Here is a 10,798-nt window from a genome sequence, read left to right on the forward strand (position 1 = left end):
GGCGTGAGAAAATAACCAAGCGGATGAAAATTCTCCAAGACCCTGTCCCTGGATGTAATAAAGGTGCATATTAATCTCAACAATTATATATTTTTTATGTTTACATTCTGTCCCACCAATGTCCAGATATGTATTGAAAAGTAAGGATTATAAAATTCAATTAGGGGGAAATAAGAGACTATACAGAGACCTCCACATATGATAAATAATATAAAGATGTAGTTTCGATATTGTGTGGTGGTCCAGTATCGCACCCTTTGGAAAAAAATTCAGGGAGGTATTTGGGTCCAATCTGTAACATCAATCCAGTGTGGTATATCATTGCTGCTTTCACCACCTGTACCATTAATCCAGTGTGGTATATAATTGCTGCTTTGCTCATCTGTACCATCAATTATCGAAGAACCAACGGCCACATTTCATTGTTGATTAACAGTGACTAATTTAACTTGAGATGCAAATAACCCATTGGTGTAACTGTAGTTCTAATACCAAAGATAGTCTCCGGTCATGATCAAGCAACCAGAGTTGTTCTGCTTAAGGGAAATAAATAACATAGTAAAAATAAATAAATAACAATGCCTGTGCCTGCTTTGGGGCCGCATCATAAATATTTCTCTCATGTAGAACACTCCAATGGAGTCTAGTTTTACAACAACAGAGTGACCCAGGCAGTGTGCTATATTTGTGTAGGAAAACAAAGCCGAGTTTAGATGTAGTAGATGATTGATTACAAAACAACAAAATAATAATATACATAAGCAAACCAGCAAAACGAAAAATAATGTCACATACTGTAAAATTTCGCAACTTGCAAAGTCTCAAATTCGAGGCAATATTATTATTATATGACTTGTAGTATAAACATAATAAAGTTCAATTGGTAACATCGAAAGATAGGGATCTGTACAAGAACACCGAAGAGCACCAAATTATATGTAGCATAAGAGTAAATCTCTGTCATATATAAGAGCGGACCTCAGCCTGTAAGGACTTCCTTATAGACGATGTTCTTCATCGAGGTCTGTAAGGACAAGGCAGGTCTTTTTCGCTTCTTTGGTTTACTGCTTTGCTTCTTGCCATTCTCCTTCTCTTTCTCCTTCTCAATGAGGATCTTTATGTTTCTCTTCGCGGTGGCTCGAGACAATGCGACATAGAGTTGACCATGAGAGAACACCGGATTAGGTAGGTACACGCCAACGATCGGAATCGTCTGTCCTTGAGCCTTGTTAATCGTCATAGCAAAGCTAAGCCTTACAGGAAATTGCTTCCTCTTGAACTTGAATGGAAACATGTCGTTGTCAGACGGGCATAGGGGTATTCGAGGAAGGAAAACCCTCCTACCCGCGTGCTGTCCAATCACGATTTCTGCGTCGATGGCGTTCCTCTGGAAACCTCGCACCACAAGCCTCGTCCCGTTACACAGACCATTAGCCGGATCAATGTTCCTCAGAAGTATGACAGGGCAGTTGAGCTTCAGTTTGAGTGCATGCGGAGGCAGACCGTCGGGAGTCAATCCATTAAGGAACTCGGGAGCGTAGTAGCCATATGGGTCGTCCTCTGCACTGTCAAAGCTATGGTAGATTACTTCTTCTCCCCGAAAACGCTCTACCATGCGTATGTTTATCTTGTCGACGTTGTCGTTCGTGGTGGAGAGAATTGCGCGTGAAGTCATGTAATTCGGATCGGTCATGTTGTCATCTAGTCTCGGAAACACATGGTCAATCAGCTTCTCCAGGTCGTCACCCTCGCCTGTAGACGGCACACAAATATCTTCAGGGAGTCGTATGTTTCCTTGTTCGTCAACTTCCTCGGTGCCATTGCCTACCCTTAGAAAGTAATCCGCAAACCAGGTGTCATTATGAGCCCTCATGTTGGTGACAAGCCTTAGCTGGCGCATACCCTTCCAGAGGTGTGAACTTCGAAGGGTTGCATCGATTATCTGACCCCGGGACCCCCTCCTGACGACCGGAAGCACCTGCCTGAAGTCCCCGCCAAACACAACAGTTTTTCCTCCAAAGGGTCGGTCCCGTCTTCCCGTGATGTCACGCATGCTGTTGTCCAGTGCCTCGACCGCCTGTCGCTTAGTCATGGTGGCCTCGTCCCATAGTATCAATGAGGCCATCCTCAGTAGCTTGGCAGTACCACTCTGTTTCGTGAAGGTGCATGAGGCGCCATCGTCGCAGCTCAATGGGATCTTGAACCTCGAGTGGGCAGTCCTGCCTCCAGGCATGATAGAAGCGGCGACGCCTGACGTCGCGGTAGCGCTAGCGATGTTTCCCTCGCTTCGAACCTTGGCGAGCAGCGCCCTGTATAGGAAGGTCTTCCCTGTACCTCCCGGTCCATCAACAAAGAACACACCCCCATCACCGCGTTCAACAGAAGCTAGTATCTCGTCGAATGCAGCCCTCTGCTCCAAGTTTAGCGACGAAGCCAATTTAGTGTCGTTGATGTCAAAATCGACGTTGGATTCCTCGATCACTTCTCTGGCCTCGCCCTCGGTTGGGTCGAACGCATCGTCAATGCATGGAAGAGCGAAATCAGTTATGTCTTTGCCCATGGACTGCAACATACCCCTAATGTCAAGCAACACCATCTGTTCCACCTCAATCGGGCATGTGTGTGATCGCCGATAGTCATCAGACATAGGCTCGAAGTGCCTATCCCATAAACCACGCACGTCGCCTGGCTCACAGTGCACCAAAATTGTTGCAAAGAGCCTCCTGAGCGAACAAGGCATCGCCCACTGCTCTGCCTCGGTAAGACAATTATCGAGCGTGTTATCTGCCTCGATGAGTCCCAACCTTTCGGCAGCCTCTCTAAAGCTCCCGCATAGCCTACCGTCCACGGTGAGCAGGTCCTCATAGGATGTCTTGCCAGCAACATGGTTTAGCAGGACACGCAGATAGTATCGCTCCCCCTCGGCAGGATTGGCAGACACAATTCGACCTATGTGATAATGCTTCACCCGCTCTTTCCAATACTTCTTACCCTTCTGCCATGTGAACCTTCCAGGAAAATCCTTGTACAATATATTCCTAGCCCACGGGTGGTTTTGGTTAGCTTTGAAATACTCTGTCAACATGGATTTGGAAGCTTTCTCAGAGGCGACTACGTCGGTCAAGTGAGCTTGCTCATTGAATGCCACCCTGTGCATATTCGGGAGATGAAGAGGCAACTGTAGGACAGGCAGGTCATTGGCACACAAGGGGAAGCCAAATATCCTCCACATCGCCTCTGGAGGAGTAACCCACCTCGCGTCTATGTATCTTTTGATCTCATCAATGTTACCATCAGCGTCGGGCTGGTCGATGCTGAAAGAAGCCCTATCATGGCCCTTGTATATGTAGTTGTAAAGGTATTTGACGGCCTTTATGCTGGAGCAAACCTCAACATTGATGTGGCAATTGAACATCCGCAGAAGGTAAGGGTTATACGGCACAACCCATCTGTTGTCCAACATTTTACCCCGGACCTTAGCTTGCCGACCATTATCTCGACGACGATAAATAGGGTATGAGTCCTTGCCTTGTGCCGTGTTTTCATTGAACGGCCGCGGGTATCTGCACTTGCACTCGTTCTGTTGCATGCACACATTTTTTGGGGTTGAGAGCACCGCATGGTCCATGCATCATATGTTTCACCATCAAGGTGTGGAGTTCAGGATACTTTTGCTTGTCAGGGAGCTCGGCAGAAATGAGTCGGTCGTACTGCTCCGGAACGACAAGCTTATAGGCAGAATCCATGATCAACAAAAAGTGTGCGTGGGGGAGGCCCCTCTTTTGGAACTCGACTACGTATACATGTGCAACAACAACACCCAGGATATGCTGCTTGAACAACATCTCTTTCATAGCCTCTAGCTTCCCATGGAACACACGAGCCACAAGATCAGGTCGGTCTTGCGCTGTCTGACCAGGAAACAACTCATTTGTTATCTCTTCCCAGTTAGGGTTGCATGTCATGGTCAAGAAGATGTCAGGCTTCCCGTAGGTATGGACAATTGCCATGGCATCCATATGCCTCCGCTTCATCTCGCGGTCGCCACCTGGGTACGTTCCAGGTAGCACTATCCTTACTCCAACAGCGCTTGCACGGGTCTCCCCGGATGTAATTGCATCAACAACTCCTTTATACAGGTCGGCACGGATCTTTGTCTGGTTCTTCCTGTACCATTTCAACCTACAACTCTCAATTTTGATGTACATGTCCACCCCCCATTGCTGGAGCAATCGTGCTCCATAGAGTATGGGATTGAATATCCCAGGTCGTGTCTGGAGCATGTAACAGTAGTAGTCTCTCACTGAGACGCATAACCTGCTATTCCCCTCTGCACATGGATGAGTAACGCAGACATTAGGATTCATATGAGAAGTATACAATTCATGTAAACAACAGAATACGCATAAGGCTTACCTGCATCATCATCATCATCATCATCACCTCTACCTCTTGGTTGTTGCACAACCGGCCAAGGTACATCACGTTTAGGAAGTTTCGGGTGCCAACCGAGCTCCCCCCTTGGGTAGAAGAGTGGGTAAGAGAGAGGGTCATATGAGCTAGCCGTCACATGTATATTGTGCCTCTGGTTGTCATTCCCACAAAGTGTAATCCTACGATCGAACCTCTTTGCTAGGTCAGTGCCCTCCACCCAAATTGCAGCGACCTCAGATGACAGAGGTCTATTATAATTCCGTTGGTCTAGTCTCTGGTCAGTGTTGAGGTCTATCCTGTAATCGTCGAGGTTGTCCCTGTGCGCACCCAAACTCCTAAACTGCTGGGAGTACGGGTTCTCCCTGAGTATGTGCACTAACTTTCTCACGACATCTTGGTCTAATTGCTCGGTGGCAGCCTTGCGATGGGTTAGGCCTGGGTCGTCGTCGTAGAAGTACAACTGTAGATGATCTGGACATGATGTTGGACCGAAGGAATGAACGTTGTGGTAGATGGTGCCGTGCGCCCGGAACGTGTACACCCCACACTTCATGTTTGTGTAGCTTTCATCAAGGCTGACACCAAGGGTTGTGAACGAGAAGTGGCCGTTGAAGAACCGTATGTTCTCCTGAAAATGCCTTGAGTCCGCATCCATGCTAGACCAAAGCCTCATTAGCTCCGGGATGGGCTCCGGTTGCTTCAGCTCGATCTGCCCACTGCGACAGCAGAATCCCGGGGCCTCAGACACAAACTTCTTGGCCTTGCAGTGATCACAATTTGCGGCGTGCTTCAGGATGTGTGTGTGGTCAGGGAGGTTTGAGTAGACATAGTCCAATGGATCATGGTCGACATAGGTATTGTGACTTGAGTCTTCCAATTCGTCGTGCTCCATGTCATCAGTATCTGAGCCTGCAAACAAGGTTTATAATTAGTGTGATATTTCAAACCGGTGGATGTTGCTCAAGTGGGTGTACATACCTTCACCAGCAAACAGGTAATACTCATCGTCAAAGAGGCTATCAGGGTTGACATTATCATTCATGAGACGAGTAAGGTAAGCGTCCATGTCGTCTGCTCAGGCGCGAAACCAATAAATGAGGGTTCAGTCTCAAGGGACGCAAGGAGAGTAAGGATGGGAGTGTTACCTTCACTTCTGATCGTGTACTCCGGCGTGCTAGATGAGGTCGAGGCACTGTGTGGTTCCACTATGGTAGGTTGTCCAGTTGAGCTCATTTTCGGTATGGAGATGGACCTGACGGTTGGGGTCATCACCCTACCTGCAAACCTTTCATTACGCCGATCGCGTAGAACATTCCTCTCACCATGCGGTACATGCGTACTTTTTTTTCCTTGCCAATTTTCTGTTGACGCTTCTTTGCCACCATACCACCCTTGCAAGCTCGCTCTCCCCTCCCAGGCGTTGCTCTGGACTCATGACTCTGCTCGTCCATTCCGTTATCCGCTATTGCTACCGGATCACTGGTTTGCTGGTCGGCATTTTGTAGGCACACATTGATTTCGCTGTGGTCTCCATGTACAGCACCATCACCGAAGGTTCTGCTTAGGTATGCACCTACAACACTATACATCATTATTTATATCTCATGAATGATTACATGATGGAAGATGATGGTTGATAGAATATGTACCATCGGTTTCGGTGTTGCGAATGTATGTGGGGGCCGCATTGACCGTAGGAGCATGATATATTAGTTCACTGTCGAATTGTTGCGTGAGGGCTGAAAGTGTGAGAGTCGGACAATGTGTGTGAGGGTTGGACAATGTGCTAGTTAGATCTGGACGTGGCATTGCGATCGATTCAGCACACGGAGTGTTTTTCTTTGCAGCATACTTTGCCTTTCTCTTTGCACTTGACTCCCCCCTTCAACCTCAGTCATGGTTTTAGGGTGTTGCACGCGCCATTCTTGCAACTTCTGATTTTTTTCTCGAAGATCGATCACTCCGTCACCCACTTTTTTCCGATAACTTGCTCGCCTCCGCGCGTTTCTCTGCTCAATTTGCTCGTCTGTTAAGTCACCCTTGTGTTCTTTATCAGGCTGTTTTTCATCTAGATTCTTGCTGGCTGCCTCCTCTTTTTTCTTTCGATAAGCAGCTCTCCTCCGAGCCTTCATTTGCTCTTTTTTCTCGTCAAGGTCCACCGAGATTGGTTGACACCCATTAGTGATATCACCGAGAGGTAGCAGGGTCACATTTTGCATATCTGCACGAAGGGTTTAGGGTCTTCATTGTTCAAGAAGATTGCATGTACTACACAAACGCTTAATTTATATATCTGCACGGTCAGGTTAAACAATGATGTATAGCTGGATGTAGTTGGGTTGGTATCATCAAGAGGTAACAGGGGAACATTTTGCATATCTGCCCGGAGGGTTTAGGGTCTTCATTGTTCACCGAGAGGTAACAGGGCTGGTTGAAGCTACTTATTTATCTAGGGTTTATTTTTTATAGAATCCCTCCGTGTCCATACATAAAGTCTGTATGTATTCTAAAGTCCTATGTCTGCCATATATCGAATTGAACCTAAATGATCAGGAATTGTATGATAACACAATGGTCAACTATTGATCAATTATTTTTATTCACTTTCTTGGTCAATTATTCGTGGGGTTGGGGTCTCGGAAACATATGTCACCTACATTATTCACTAAGAAAGTATACGTACGGTAATCATATTGCTGAAACATAAACATCCATACCTGATATCGTAATGGCTGTCAGATTTTCAACTTTTTGCTTGCTGTCTGCCTCCTCTTTTTTCTTTCGATAAGCAGCTCTTCTCCGAGACTTTAGTTGCTCTTTTTTATCGTCATCGTCCACCGTGGTTGGTTGACACACATTAGTGATATCACCGAGAGGTAACCCACCCACATACCGCATATCTGCATGTGAAATGATCTTAACATTATACTCTGGAATGGAGTTAGTATATATAATATCATCGCAGTGCCTTCCCATAAAGCATTCTTACCTGATATCGTAAGGGCAGACAGATTTTCATCTTGTTGCTTGACGGTAGCCTCCTCTTTTTTCTTTCTATAAGCAGCTCGCCTCCGAGCTTTTTTCAACTCTCTTTTTTCGTCAAGGTCCACAGAGGATGGTTGATCTGCATTATTGATATCACTTTGAGGATGGCGTGGAACATTATGCGGCCTCTCTTGCCAACTGTCATGTTGCATGCTAGCATAACAATATATTGGACCGAAACAAGGCAAAGTTGTAGGCACATGGTCTTAACCTTTCGGCAACATAATACTTACCCGAAATCAGATGGGAAGGTTGATGATCATATGTACTTTCACAATCGGCCTGTTCAAGTATCATCCTGTCCGAGTGAATAATATGGACTCCTACAAGTCACACGCTTGATCTTTTAGAAGGGGTTCTGCCCAAGTCTGTTATGTATGATTTATGACATAAAAAGCATAAAAGCAATCTCAGTATATATGCACAGCCTTAATACCTGGACTACCTGGGTAATTCTTGTGAACATCGTCGGCTCCAGGTATAACCCCTTCATTAGAATCGTCACCAAGATGTCCCTCCATCGGGCCTGCAACATCTCCTATGATGGTGTTTGACATGTATAACAAAATATGTAGCTGAACACATACAAGGAGGTAGTTATATACCTGGAGTATCATATGTGCTATCACCATCGGTCTCAAGTATCATCCGTTCGGAGGGAGTAATATGGACTCCTAGAAATAAAGATGTTGATACATTAGAATCGGTTGTGCCCAAGTCTTTTAGGTATGATTTTCCAACTAAGAAGGATAAAAGTAAACCTTATACCTGGACTACGTTGGTAAATTTTGTCAACATCATCGGCTACGGGTATAATCCCTTCGTTAGAGTCGTCAACACTTGTCCCCTCCATCGGGCCTGTAACACATATGTAGTTGAACATATATATGTTTGACTTGTGTAGCACAATTTATAGGTGAACATATACCTGGAGGTACATGTGATGAAGTCGTCTGTTCCGCTGGCTTGCTGTGTGGAGTCCCCATATGTAACTATTAAAAAAAGACACGTCCAACAGACTCAGGTATCACGCAAAAACTTGTAAACTGACTCTGCAAGCAGATCACGTGAAATACCAACAGTACTAAAGGCCCTTTCCCACTGTACAGAAATTCAGTCCATAAGGGCAGGTTGTTACAGATTTATTAGTCTTGCTATATATATGAAAATAGAAAGACATGTCGAACAGACCTTGCTACTTTGCATTTTCCTGTATTTTTTTAGGCCACGAAATGTAGTTTTTCTGCAAAGCTATAGTAATTTTGAACCATGTCTGTTTGCTGCTGGATACTAAACTACTGTTGTTTGTTTACAGTGCATCTTCTGTGTTATTTACAGTGCAACAAGAACTGTAATTCTAATGCAAAACTACAGTAATTTTGAACCATAGTTTTCAAGTTGTTTGCTGCTCCATACTAAACTACTGTTGTGTTTTTATAGTGCATCTTCTTTATTATTTACAGAGCAATAAGAACTGTAATTATCCTGCAAGGCTATAGTAATTTTCATCTTTGCCTTTTATGTTGTTTGCTGCTCCCAGTTTTACAGTGAGCTTACTGGGTTTTTAATGTGTATGTGTCACAGTAAATAGCTTTGATGCATGTATCTATCTCAGGTAACACTAATTTTCTAGTCTCTACTCATGTTGTTTTTCCCTTTTTACAGTTAGCTAAAGGCTTTGTACTATGCGGGTGTCACTGGGAATAGCTTGATGCATGTTTGTATGTTTTTCGGTCAAAAGGATTTCACAATCCAACAGAGAAATACCCATGGCTCTTCTTTTTGCTTGTTCTGTTAGATTTCTTACTGTTGAACCTTAGCAATGCTAGAGAGGATTTTTTGACAGAACTACTACTCATGTGATCTTTCAGCCCTTGTTCCTCTAGAGAACTTTTGAGTAGTGGTGGGATCTGACAATCAGAGCTCTCCTGTGACCACAGAGTGATGCTAGAGACACTTGTATGGATGATTTGCAGTGCAGCGGCCGGCGGCGGAGGTGGAAAATGAAGTGCAGTTTTAGTTTGAACACGAGTCCATCAGGACCTTCATGATCTGTACACGTAAACATACCTGGGGTTGAAACCGTACAGCGTCGCTGATTGCACGTTCCGCGCGGCGGCGGCCCTGTCGAGTCGTTCCGCGGCGGCGGCGCTGTGGAGTGCGCAGATCTGATCTGCCGCGGGTATGGGGATCGGCGGCGGGGTATGGGGTATGGGGATCGGCGTCAGGGCGATCCTGAAACTGCCAGCGATCCAGAAACGTGTCGAGTCGTTCCGCGGCGGCGGCGCTGTGGAGTGCGCAGATCTGATCTGCTGCGGGTATGGGGATCGTCGTCAGGGCGATCCTGATCGGCGGCAGGGCGCTGTTGATGGGGTTCGGTGGGTGGGCGGGGTTCGGTGGGTGGGCGTGGGGTGGGGGTAATTTGATGGGACAAAACCGGTTGAAAATAAACCGGTTGAAAGTGGGGGACTATTCAACCAATTCGTCTATTAGGAGTAGAAGATATATCTGAATCCTCTTATATTTCTTTACGGAGGGAGTACTTTATAATATACAATTATATTCACTTGTCGTGTTTTGTTTTTTAGTAATTGATGGCCGGAGTTTCACTTTAATGACCATGTCAATGTAAGAGACAACCTACATTTGTGATTAAATCAAAGGGATTTTCACAGCTCAATGATGCCAACAACAACAACAACGGTTGGATTTTGGACTGATAAAGTGAGAGCACAAGGCAAAAGTTTTAAATGGAATCAAGAGTCTGTCTATAGCTGGAATTTGATCACGTCAGTGGACTTTGTGATTTAACAAAGCACCCACTTAAAAACATGATTAAGGAAGGACAGAGTGCATGCATGATGCATTAATCCGAATATTATCTTTGGTATATCTCATTGTTTGCATCCACACAAGCCAACATGGACTAAAATAATGCCCATTTGTGGGTGGCTTTGCTTCATCTGTTGTTTAGCTTGGCAAGTAGCATGTCCAGCCGAGGTCCAGTGCACAAAGATATCCTTGCTGCAAATGCAAAGTAGCATCCAGCTCCTCCCTCCCTACAACCTGTGTGCCGCCTGGCTGCCAACCAATCATGGCACACAGGATGATAATAATAGGGTCAAATATTTTTTGAGATAATTTTCACAATTTCATTGTGCACCCCTAAAAAACTAACAAAAAATACAGTTAAAAATGGAGTGGAGCATTGTTGACATTTTTTTTAGAGTCAATTACGTTGGTGGTGCTAGAACTTGGCGCAAACGGTCAATTTGGTGCTAGAAGTTGCGGTGTACATTGAAGTGGTGCAAAAACTTGG

Source organism: Triticum dicoccoides, chromosome 3B (assembly GCF_002162155.2).
Source record: "Triticum dicoccoides isolate Atlit2015 ecotype Zavitan chromosome 3B, WEW_v2.0, whole genome shotgun sequence".
NCBI classification, from domain to species: Eukaryota; Viridiplantae; Streptophyta; class Magnoliopsida; order Poales; family Poaceae; genus Triticum; species Triticum dicoccoides.